This window comes from Impatiens glandulifera, chromosome 2 (assembly GCF_907164915.1).
Source record: "Impatiens glandulifera chromosome 2, dImpGla2.1, whole genome shotgun sequence".
Classification (NCBI taxonomy): Eukaryota; Viridiplantae; Streptophyta; class Magnoliopsida; order Ericales; family Balsaminaceae; genus Impatiens; species Impatiens glandulifera.
The window spans coordinates 62546447-62560105 of record NC_061863.1 but is presented as its reverse complement, the minus strand read 5'-3'; the positions used below and the strand labels follow the sequence as shown (position 1 = coordinate 62560105).

Here is a 13659-nt window from a genome sequence, read left to right as displayed (position 1 = left end):
TATTATCCAATTTTTGTAAAAACATATATCTATGTTTAAATTATTTAGTAATTGGATCACAATATATTCTTTATTTGTTAAATTAATGAGAAAATAATAATAACTGTGTATGTATCTCCTCCATTAAAATGAACTTTTTAACCAACTAAATTTTTTTTTTATAAATGTTAATGGGATTATAATATTTAATTTTATTTAAATTGAATATAAAATGTTAAATATTTTAAATATTTTTTTTTTTAACATTTGAACAATGATAATAAATTTATACTAATAATGCAATGTGTTAAAATAAGTAGACATGACTATGAGATAAAAAAAAAATTAAAAATAGTCAATATAATTATGTTAAAATTTCTTTTACGTGAAAATTAATTAAAAATGTAAACTATCATGTGGCATGAGTTATTAATGATAGGATATTTATATATTATATGTTATTCATAATTATATAAAATGATGATATTTATATTATTGGGTAATTTATTTTGACAATCTTATCTAAATGCTATAATATTATATATTATTTATATAGAAGATACATCCGAACTATGAAATTCGATTCGAGGTGGATTAAATGAGTCAGAAAAAAGAAAAAGAAAATAATTAAAAAGAAGAAGATATATTAGTTTTTATAATCATATCCCATCACTGTTTTGTGGACCCTCTCATCTCAATCATTCAATTTTGGACTTCGACTGCTAATTTATGAAGAAAGGATCACATATACTAATATATATTTTTTTAAACTATTATTATATTCCCTCTTTTAATATTATACCGTATTTTATCTTCAATAAATTAGTTCATATAAACATATATTACAAAATTAGAGTTTCCCTCTGTCTGAAAAAAATAAATTATTTTATGTTAAATAACTGAATATAAGTCTATAAATTCAAAAATTAACTAATTAATATCTTTATTTTTTTATTTTAATGTTAAAAGTTAGCATAATTTTTATAAACTTTCACTTTTAACTTAAAAGTATTTTTTGAGTAAAAATCAAACTTATAACATTTTATATACTTTTATAAATTATTAATAAAATACTTTTTATTTTAATTATAAATTTATTCATTATTTTTTTTATATACTTAGTTAGTGTCTTTCCAAGTTAAACATTTTTTTTTTTGTATAACTTTAAATAATATTATTTAAAATTAGCACTGTTATTCAAATTAATAATTTCGAATAAAATAAGTAGAAAAACTTGTTTAGTGGAGAATAATAAATAGATAAATTTTACTTGGGATTAAGTCCACTAAATCATAGATATCCAAATGAGAAACTTTTGTTTTTCAATTTGTTATGCTTAATACAGAGCAATATAAGATTATACTGGTCTAATTATTCAAATAATTGACCATCTATTTCTAGCATCATTACTTAGTTATCAATAAATATATGTACTTACATTAAGCTCAAAACAAAAACTCTAAATTCAATTGTTTAGACATGGGAGATTTGTATCTATTAACAACACTTCATATTATGGAAAGAAATATAAGTATATGAAAAACATGTTAAAAATATTATAGAAGAAAATCATTTATTCCAAATAATAGTTGGCATTTTAAAAATAGTAAAAAAACCCAAAATGTTTATTTCCACCACCACATAAAATGCCTTAATTCGACTAAGAGACAAAGATACATGTCTCATTTACAAATAGAAAACATAATTTAGGGAATTAGATGTTTAATATATTTAAATTAAAATAAAATATATTTAGAACTTTCACTATTAGACCATTTTTAACCCACAAATTCATTCTAAAATAAAAAATGTAATAAACGTCACATCAAATAATAATTCATCTTCAACCCAAAAACTCATTTTCAAACTCAAACTCTTTATTAATATTTTTGGAGAAAAAATGGGAGAATGACACTTAATTATTTAACCAGGCTAGAAGAGGAGATAACTTTATTAATATTATTTATATATATTTATCAACATTATATATTTAACTTTAATCTTTTCTCATTCATTTAATAAAATTAAAATAATTAATTATATATCAATAATTCATACACAACAAAATAAACATTACTAAAAATAAATTATATAAACAATATTAATATATATATAAATATATATATAAAAATTAAACCTATAATTTTAAACAACTCAGTTTGTAAATATTAAATATAAATTACCTTCTGGTGAATGAATAGTAAAAATTCATACATGCGATTTATGCGTTTCTAAGAGAGAGAAATGGATAAAAACTTATGTGTGAGTTTGATGGTGGATTAAAGTTTCGAAACCCAATATGGGGTATGCCCTTGATTAAAGACGGCCTTAGGTGTTCTCTACCCTCTATTTAATTTTCAATGCAACAAAAATTACATTTTACATTTCAACTAAAAAATGAATTGTCACATTGAATTTTGTTTTATAGAATCGCTTTGATGTTCTTGTTATGTTGTTAAATTTTGGGGTTATGTGAATGTATTGACAAAAAAATGGATTGGTCACATAAATGTATTGACAATAACAACCTAGAATCAAGCTAAATATAAATTTTGTCCATTAAATCCTTATCTTTATGATGTTACTTAAAAAAAATGAAATTTGAGGAATGATATAAGAAATATAGAATTTAAAGTTTATTTATACTTGAGTTTAGAATTAGTACTAAGTCTACATATGTTAATTAGATGTTTCGTTTTATTTTTTAATTTTAGCATTAAAAATATTATATGTCATAAGTGAATCCATCATTTTCATTCAAATTAAATGACAAATTAATGAAACTCTAATCATAACTAAGTCATACTTTTAAACTAATTAAATTTATATATTCTTAAAATAAAATTTTGAATTCTAAGTGAGAAACATTTTTTTAAATTACAAGTAATCTAATAATTCCAAATTAGTATTTGAAAAATGAATGTCACATGTGCATGTGATGGAGCTAAATAATGAAATTATGAGGAGAAAGTATTTAATTAGACTAGTATATTATTAATATAATTAAGATCATTATTGATCAATCAGAGTCTTCGTCAGAGTTGTCATGCATCATTGATTCTCATTTCTGATCCCCAACTATGTACTACTCTGAACATTATTTATTTATTTATTGATTCTCATTTCATTGCTGCCTGAAAAGTTTATTTGTCCTTAAACCAATTCAGGTATACATTCTTTTTTTTTTCTAATATTTGAGCTGGAAAATTAATTATAAATACTTTTTTCTTTTATTTTAATATATTATTTCAATATACAAGATAATGTTATCTATTATATCTTAATTATATATATATATATATATATATATAATTTAATAATTGTTTTGGACTCGACTCATTCAAGTACCTAAGAGGCAAATGAACAGATTTATTCGCGAGTTATTCAAATTTTGGCTAAATAAAATGACTCTAAGATCATCTCCAACCCACCTGCAAACTCATCTCCATAATAGGTTTTAGCCCTCCAACCCACCTGCAAACTCAACTGCATTTTGAGTTTTCCTGCAAATTCTCTCTCCTTCGTACCCAAATTTGCAGGGACACTGTTCACATACTCAAAAGTTTTCAAAACTTTTATTTTAGTCCTTTTAGTTTGTTTTTAATTAATTTACATAATTTATTTATATTTTAATTTGTTTACCTATTTTATTTATTTATATAATTTATTTATATTTTACTTTATTTATATGTTTAATTAATGATAATTTTAATTTGTTTATATGATTAACTTATATTTAAATTTGTTTATATTTATATTTTATATATTTTTTAAGTATTATAAATTTATAATAATAAACAATATTGATAAAAAAAATAATAAATAATAAAAACAATTTTATTAAAATAAAACACGTAGAAAAACCGAAAAAGTACAATAATCCAAAAGGTTTGTTTTGTTGTATTTTTTTTTGTTTGTGAAATATAATTTGTGTTTATTTAATAATGTTTAATTTGTTTTATGCAGTTGTATATATAATTGATTTATAATTAAAATTTAAAAGTAATTAATAAGTTGTTGTAAAGTTTTGGGTTCAATTTGTAATTTTGGATAAATATATAAATAATATTGAAAAAGTTAAAAATTATTATAAAAAAGAATATTCTGAGAATATTTTTTTGAGTTTGAGTTTGGGTTTTTGGGTTGGAGTTGAATTACTGTTTGATGAGATGTTTACTGTATTTTGGATTTGAGAATAGATATTTGGGTTGAAGATGGCTTAAATTAATAGAGTTGTTGACGAACATGCTCATTTATGAAATATGATTCTCTGTGAGCAAAAGAGTCTTTGCGCCTCCTATGCTCTCTCACAAGAAAAATGTGATTGTTTTTTTAGTCACATAATCTCCCCGGTATAGGGCACAAAATCAAACGAGGACTCGTTTAAAATTTTGTTAAATATTTATTAATAAATCACAAACTCTAAACGATCTGAGCTCGAATAGCTCGTGAGCCCATCTAAATATATGAGTTCGAGCTCTAATATAAAAGCTCAAAAAGAGTTCGAACTTGAAAATCTTAATTTGACTCGTTTATACCTTACACTTCTTAGATAGTTTAAGTGGTAATAGTAATTCCTAAGACACACTTAAAACATGTTAAGTATATGTCACAAGTTTCATTCACATTTAAAACGTATTAGGTTAGAATGAGGTATTGTTATAAGGAATAATCCCAACATTTTAAAAAATATATAATTATTATTATTTTGGACTCAAACCTAGTTTCACACTAATTACAATTCTTTCAAAAAAATCAATTAACCAATCATATTATTTTTTAATACTGATCTATACTATTCAAGAAAATTAATTTTATCTCAAATATAACCAGAAAAAACTGCCCAAAACTTATTATCTTATTAAAAGCAGTACTCATTGTAGCTATATAAGTGTCTTTAATTAGCATTTTATTTCTCTAAACTTATTTATATTGGCATGATATTTGGTCCTTACAAGCAAATGTTTGGTTAATTATAAGTCTAATTACGGCTAAAAAGATTTCTTTGCTGGACCTTTTAGGCGTTGGTCATATTTGGGTTTTTCAAATAATTCAATAAAATAAATTTTCATGTCATTCTCGTTATCATCCATTAAATCAATAAAATTATTAATTAAAATACTAAAATATTATTTATTTTAAATTATTATTTATTTTTTATATATATATATGAATATCTTTTAAATCTTTTTATAAAAAAAGAAATATCATTATCTCCTGAAAATTATCATAATCATTGTTTTCTCTTTCCGATAAATAACTTGGAACGAACAAGACTTCACAATAAGTTTTTCTTATTTTTATTTATACAGAGTTTATTCTCATATATTATAGCACTTTCATATATTTTTTTAGTAAAAATTAAATCAAAATAATTATCTCTTTTTTAATTTGAGATATCTCAATGATTACAAAAAAATATTTTTAATTTACAAAGTTAAACAATTCTATAATAATGACCTTTACTTTAATTTAAAATATAAAAAAAACAATAATGTAATTTTTAGTTTCTTAAACACGATTATTATCACTTAAGTTGTCCTAAAGAACCTATCCTTTTGAATATGTCACGCCCATGATAATTATTGTAGTTGCAATAATATTTAATCACTTTGTTCACTCTAAATTGAAATTAACAAATAACAATTAGATAGAGATTTATATCTAACTGTGGAGATTCATGACTAGATTTTGTGTTTTTTATTTTCTTTTTAAATTTTATCATATTTTTATTATATTCTCTCTATTTCATCAATAAAAATATATTTACTTTATTTTTATTAAATTTAAATTTTAAATACAAAATAATTAAATTAATTAAAACTCAAATAATGTACCTTTTTTTTATCAAACAAAATTATTTTTCTAAAAAAACCCATCAAACTCTAGTCTAAGTGGTAAAACATAACATCTTATATCCACAATCATGTACTGTTTGGAAGATATTTTTCAATTAACCTAGCTAGCTACAATATATAGCTAGTCTGTAAATGAAAAATCCCAAAATTATTTCATTTATATATAATTTGATTGTGGACTGATGCACAAATGGTTAAATTGTAGTTAATAATAATAATAGAAGAATGGACAAGTTTTCCGGCGGGGGCACGTGGGATGCAATGATAAGGATTGGTCAGGCAGTTAGGAGTTCGGACTGGCTTGTTTTTTGTTCCTATTTCTCTCCCATACACTCTTGTCCACTCCTTCGACAGTTCTGGGCCTTGTCATTTTATGGACAACCTTTTTTTTTATTACTCGGATAATATATTAGTTTTACAATACATTCACAAATAAAAAAACAAATTGTTTCATACTAGTGAAAAAAACAACACCAATATTGTCGCACCATTTAGTACCGAGGTGAGACTAAAACCAACATAATTTGTCGATTGAATGAACTAGAGCTCGATATTCGGATTTGGTACAGCAGCAACGACATTTTGTTTCATATGCTATAAATAATTTTGAGAGTTTTATGATGTTTGTTAAGACATAAAAATCTAAAATAAGATTTGAATTGTTGATATTTTGCATAAACATTTTTTTTTTGTGCAATTTGTGGCCCAACTCTTTTAGGGGATAACATTGGATCAACATAATCATGTGTCCTATTAATATTTAAATATAGTGAAACTAATTATTCTGAATTTTCAATTAGTTCTTGTATAATTAAGTTCCTCTGTCCGAGAATATCCATAATATTGTTAACATAAATAGACATGGTCTATTAAAAATAAAAATATTTTTATATACCTCACTAAAATAGTTTAAGTAATAAAAGTGATTCTTCAAAATTACGAATTCATGCTAACCTCCTTCATTAAAAAAAAAATTAAAAATATCTTTATACGATCATTCCTCGTCATTTTATAATTTAAATAACATAATAATATATATATTTCTTTTACAACAAATAAATTTTAATTATGTAACTCAATAACCAACTTTCTCAAGTAAACTATTTTTTTTTTAAAAAAATATTTAAAAATAAATAAAACTTACATCAATTAAACTATTGTACATAGACAATTGTCTAATTTTTGACTGGACTAGAGAATAAATTATAGTCTTAGTTCATTCAGCTAAATTTAAATCTACTAACAATTCTTCAAAAGTAGTTTGTATTATAAAAAAAAAAAGGTGAAATGAAATCTCAAAATTAATGTATAGTCTAATTTGCCTCATTATCAACACCAAATGATAAATTATTTTTTTATTGGAATATGAACAAATACAACAAATTAAGTTTTCTTTAATCTAAGCCATTAATAAGGAAGTATAAATGAATTAATTAAATAGAGGCATGAAGGATTAGGAAAAAAAAGATGAAATTATTTACAGGATTAATGCACTGCTCTAATTATGAAGGAACACATTAATTAATTAATCTATGTCTGCCACTCAAAGCCCTAAAAAGGAAGTGGGGGTGTTCAATTAAGAAAAAATAATCACTATCATGTGTTTAAAGAGCCTAATATTTCATTATCTTGTTTCATATAAATAGGAAAAAACAATTCTTACCTCCAAAAAATTAAAAAACCTCACTAGTCCCTTTTTTTTTGCTATTCACCATTGTGGGGACATATACCTAATTAATAATCTTTGAGATAATCTGGACTTACAATTATTGTTTATTTAAACAAATAAATGAAGCTACAAAATTTGTGATATTTTATCACAATTTAAAATAACCTTAAACCTAGATAATATAGTTCAATTGAGAGACATCTTTTATTTATCCACTATTTTGTAGGATCATAGTGTGGACTTTAGACATATAGGATTGAAAATTTGAGCTGTCCTACATCAATTATATTTTTTTTAGGAAATAAAATAGTAAATTTATGAACATCAATTTGCATATGTAAAAAGGTATGGATACAATCAAAATGTTCAGTTCATTAAACCAAAATAATAATTAAAGATATAATATTTACTCTAAGGGCAACTGGAATGGGATGGACCATGCTAGATAAGTTTTTGCACCTCACATACAAAGGCATGAGCACAAGCAAGCACTATATATAACTTTATGATAAAATAAAATACATATTATCAATATTTTATAGTTAAAACTAATAGAACGACGAGATAAGTGATAACATGATTAGTCGAGTCTAAGAACTATATTAGACTTGAATATCAAAATAGTGTCATGGCACAACCATAACATGAATCGCAATTTGGTTGACACAATACCCATGTCTAGGTTTGGTCTAGATGGACTTGAGTCTCTTATTAAATGTGATATGACACTATTCTTGTTTTATTTGAGATAAATTAATTTATGTAGGTTAAGAATAATAAATTATTGAAAATTATACATTTTGAAAAATCTAATTTGTACCTGTAAAAAGAAAAATGGATATAGGAGATGACTCCTCAACTAACTATATAGTTTTAACAAAATAATCTCTTGGTCACCTCCAATATTACTTGTTGGCTTGATGTAACCACTTAGCAATTTGCCTATTAATATATGTTATGTATATATATTATAATATTGAAATGTAAGTTGAAGTGTCAATGTCCATAAGGACAACCATACAAGGTATATATACTAAATATGAATAACATATTAAACCCATTCATTTTGTCCTCTTTTATAAAAATAGGAACATTGAAAGCTTGCATATCTCAAAAGGTGTCAAAGTTTGCAATAACTTGGAAAATTAGGCATTCTAATGTACTCACATAGAAAAATAAATAAATTCTTTTTAGATAAAAGAAAAATTGAATGAAAGCAAATAATAAAAAAGATGGGCATGGTTTAAGGTCCCCACCCCAAAGTGAATGTGACCTCTTACTAACCAACCCTCACAAATAACAAAACCTCCACCACCCATCAAATAATCTTCATCTTATAAATTAAATATGATTATCATTTATCACTAGTCAATTAATTATAGTGTATAAGTCTACTTTTATTCATAATTATTTGTCTAATCTCTTCTCTTGAGTCATGACCTATAGTAGTGTACATAAATTACCCCCACTCAATATTTATGTGGGCCTCTCCATATTTAGGACCATTACCTCAATTATCTCATTTACCAATCAAATCAATTAACAGATGCAATTAATGAAGATCAACCTGAATCTTCTTAATTAATTTTGTTTTATTTTTTTAACCAAAAAAATATTGTTACATAATATCATAAAATATGTAAAAATTAAACAACAATAAATAAACAATATTCATACCAAAAAGAAAATATTATTATTCATTCACTCCAAACTCATTATAACAAGTCAATGATGCTTAAAATTAAACAAGTTGGTCATTTACTTCAAAAGGCCTATACCAAATAAATAAATAAAAGGACCACAACCCCAAAACTCTGAAAGCGGAAAACATCTCAAAATAAGTATATTTCTGATTGTTAATGATTTTATTTATTTATAAGGATATTTAATTCAAAAGACATTGCATGTTAATATGGATCATGAAAAAAATCAAATAAAAGTAATTCAATACAGATATGTCAAGATGTGTAGTCATAAACACTGAGCAAATCCATAAAATATATTCCCTTCTACTTAAAAAAATTACTATTATAACATTTTTTCATTTTAAAAAAAAGGTAGATTTTTTTTTATTGATATACAACAATCGGGGTGAAATTACATTAAGGTAAATGTTCACGGTATAACGTGATATGATCCATAATTTTCTAATTTTCCAATTTAATCCACTATTTGTTAATCTAATTTAAAAAAAAGGTAAAATATGTGTTCATCCACTTGTTTCATTCAAAAAAATTCTTTTATTTTCTTCAAATTCACCACCACTCTAATTCTTGAATATGTTCCAACCAACGGAATGACAACACAAATAACATGTATACCATGGAAAAAATCAAACCAGTCATGAAAATAATAGTAGCCAAATCTATGTCAAATGGTCAAATACTAAATGAAGTATCTAAATAAAACAAACTCTAAAAGATCACCATTAAAAAAAAATTAACTATCATTAATAACATATAAATTATAGTAGTTGGAGTAGCAATGAAAATGTCCCCACGAGTTTTCATTTTTTTTTTGTTACTTTATTATTATATATATATAAGGGTGTGTTAATGTGATTTAACAAGTTAGAGGCAAAATTTGATTAAAATAACAAAAAAAAGTACAATGACTGTTTTGAAGAGGTCGGAAGTTCAGAAACGGTAAATATTGTTCATCGTCTTCCCAAAACAGACCCATCTACTGACCTTTTCGTGGATGGATATGTTTTGGTATCCACAGATGACTTTCGGCTAAAGAGGATTGTTCGATCGGTTGATAAGGAACAATCATGAAGTTTAATTTTTGTGGAACGACATCAATGGTCGACGGAGCTAGAATCTTGGTTGCATGATTAGTTAAAACTCGGAATGATCATGATCCATGGATCAAAAAAGATTGCAATTAATGTTTGTTTACAGAGAGAAAGGTCCAGATTTCTAACATGCTTCACCCAAATACACTCGAAATCAATTAGTTAGAAATGAAATAGAAGGCCCATAATTAATACCGACCGAAGATATAGCGACACTTCGGTGTGAGTTTGTTTCAGTTTTGAGATGATCGATAAAGACAACTAGGTATGGATGAATTTGTTTGAGTCACCAAAACCCGACTATAAATTATGGTATGCCATGTGTTAGAATCTCAATAATTTTGATGCGAATTTTCAAGACATTATTCTTATCGCTCAAGTGACTTTTGCGCCACATGTCAAGTGATAATTTGTTCAGATATCGACACAGATTAACGTTACGAAAATATGAATTTTTTTAATGGCTTGAAATTATTACATTTTTTGAAGACCATGTCTTTCAAGATTTTCCAATACCCACATTTGAATTATTTATTTATACAAATATGTGGATATAGACAAAAAGTATGTGAAGTGAACAAATATTGTCTATTCATGCATTATCCGGATATATATCTCACACTAGAATAAGTTGAATATTGTGTTATTTTTTTATTTTTTTCCTCGATAAACTCAATATGTTATTCTTGCACGATTTATTTTTGTTTTGTCCCATAATGAGAAACTTATAATTACTTCAGAAAATATATTAATGATCTTATTGGAAACACTCTCACCATATATATATAATGACTCTCCTCTCATTTTGTTTCATATTAAGTGACAAATTCAATGTGTGTTCCTAACTGTTTTACTTGGGAATTTAAATAATACAACCCAAAAAAAAATAGACATAGACAATTATATATCTACTGTCGGGAAATTTGAGGAAATGACCCCAAAAAGGGGGCTAATTATGTTTGGTGCGGGCCACTAATTTTTATAGCGCTGGTGACCCCCAAATATTTTAATGACCATTATACCCATGCGTCACGCACCCTCCTCCAGATGCGTGACGCACCCTGAACCCTATAAAGACTTAATTTTTTTTCATTTTCGTTTCATTTTCTCTCTCATCCGGCCCCTTTCTTCCCCGTCTTCTCCGCTCCGCCGTGAAACCCTAATGGTGGCGGAGAAGATTTCCTCTTCTTTTTCAGCGATGAAGAACGAATCGAAGAGGCACTGTCGACCATTCCACTATATTCAATGGTCTAGAGCTGCGAAGAACTTCCAACGGCGAACTGCGGCTCCAACGGCGAACGAAGCAAATTTTTTCACTATATTCGTTTATATTTTGTGTTTATTTTGTTTACATATGATTGTTTGTGTTAATTTCCTTTACAAAACGTCATTGATTCGCCCTGATTTGTTGAATGCAGGTTGGTTGGTTGGATGCGTCAAGTAGGATGCGTCACGTAGGTGCGTCACGCAGGTGCGTCACGTAGGATGCGTCAAGTAGGATGTGTCTCATCTGGTTAGCACATTCTTTTAGAAAATGAAGCAGATGCTTTTTGGTGCTTTCAACGAGCTATGCGGAAATTGGTAATTTTCCCATTTCTTGCTCTTTGTTTGTATAAGACTTATCTAGAAAAAGTGTCTACTCACCAGGCCTGCTGAAATTTTTTACATGTTTGTACTTGTGTAAGTCAGTTTGATAAGCAACATTTTAACTTCTTTTTACATGTTTTCATTGGCTGTACTGTGAATTCACAAGCTACAACTTCAGTTGCTGAGAGTGTCCTATTGTTTTCTGATTCCACTCTGTTTTACTTTTACCTTTTTGGTCTTGAATTATGTGCTAGTGCACTACCTTGTTGTCTGTTTATTGTTTAAAAGCTCAATCTAATTTTTTTTAAATTGGTCTGACTTGAACCCATGATCTTACGGATACGAGTTTTTGCAGTCTAGCACTAAGCTAAATGAATCTTCATAACTCAATCTACTTCTTAAAAGAAATGTTTCTAGAATGTATTCGATGCTCTTGATTGGCATGGATCAGGTACTCTTGCTTGTTATATGGGACAATTCATTTTGCTTCAAATGGTTTTACAGTAAAAAGAAATAATGAGCATAACTGTCCACTTTAACTTTTTGAAATAAGGGGATCTATACTTCAACTATTTAAAGAATAAGTTTTTCAAAAACTTCTTAAATTGGGATATATCTTTTATTCTGCTTCATACTGGTTCTGGGGTTTGAGACTCATTAATTTTCTTGTCTTTGCGAAAGAGAGAGAATTTCAGGTCTGATGCGAACTCTATGGGAGTGCAAACTCAGTTGCGTGCCCTTTCAGGAATTGTTAGAGTTATTGATCCAAAGCTTCATCAACACCTTGGTATGACACAATTATGTTTTATATACAGCCTATCCATATATATTGTTTGTGATGATGGAAACATTAGTAGTATATAGAGTTTTTTTTAGATCATTGGGAGTTTTGACAAACGTAACAACTCTATCACCAATTTGGCAGAGGCACTGGATGCCGGGGAATATCTTTTTGTTTTTGATGTTTCAATTGTGTGACTTGCTCTAGGATATTGCATTGTTATTTGAATGAACTCGGAAATACATTTCAAGAATGACGTCTCCAACTCTCCATTGTATCCTTTTGCAAATATAAGTCATACCCAATATTGAATTTCTCATTTTGATGTCTCACGTTACTGCTGAACATTGTTGTTAGGTTGGAAAATCATGGATTGGACCCAAATGCTGAAATTGTTCCCAAGTGAGTATGATATCAATTTCTTTATACATTCATACATATAAATCTTCAAATCCTTCATAAAACAATTAGACAAACAGGCACTTAAAAAGATTGCACATGCTACATTGTAATGTACTTTATTTGCTTATCCTATCTTGAAAATTTTATAGAAGTTGAAAGTAGCTTATTTGTTCATACAGGGGACCAATAACTGGGAAAATCGATCCACGGGCAATGCATGGAACTCCTTAGCATTGTCTCCAAAAAGTGATGGTGGCAGTGGTACTCGACCATCAACTGCAGCTAGCGATAGAGGGCATGAACCTGTTCCAAGTTCATGGGGTTCAAATTCTAGGCCATCATCAGCCTCTAGAGCATTGTCATCAAACCAATCAGCATTGACATCATTACGTCCTCACAATGCAGAAACAAGGCCTGGAAGTAGCTCACAAATAGTAATGTTAGGATATCATATGTTCTTACACAAATAGGAAAATGCATTTTCTCTTGCAATTGCAATCTGATGCATTATGGCAATTATTATAACTTCAAGTATGCTAATTACCATACCTATGTTAATTACCATACCTGAAGAATGATAAAAAAT

The 13659-nt window shown here is 26.7% G+C and overlaps 1 long non-coding RNA gene across 2 annotated transcripts; it reads left to right on the top strand.

Annotated features, from left to right (window-relative positions):
• The first annotated feature begins 11815 nt into the window (after nt 1–11815).
• On the top strand, nt 11816–13659 carry LOC124923638. 2 transcript variants are annotated; one of them, XR_007098253.1, is made up of 4 exons: nt 11816–11884; nt 12572–12677; nt 13029–13073; nt 13253–13659. It is a non-coding gene; the product is annotated as an uncharacterized LOC124923638 (long non-coding RNA). The 2 variants fall into 2 exon arrangements; XR_007098254.1 differs by lacking the exons at nt 13029–13073; nt 13253–13659 and adding an exon at nt 12816–12845.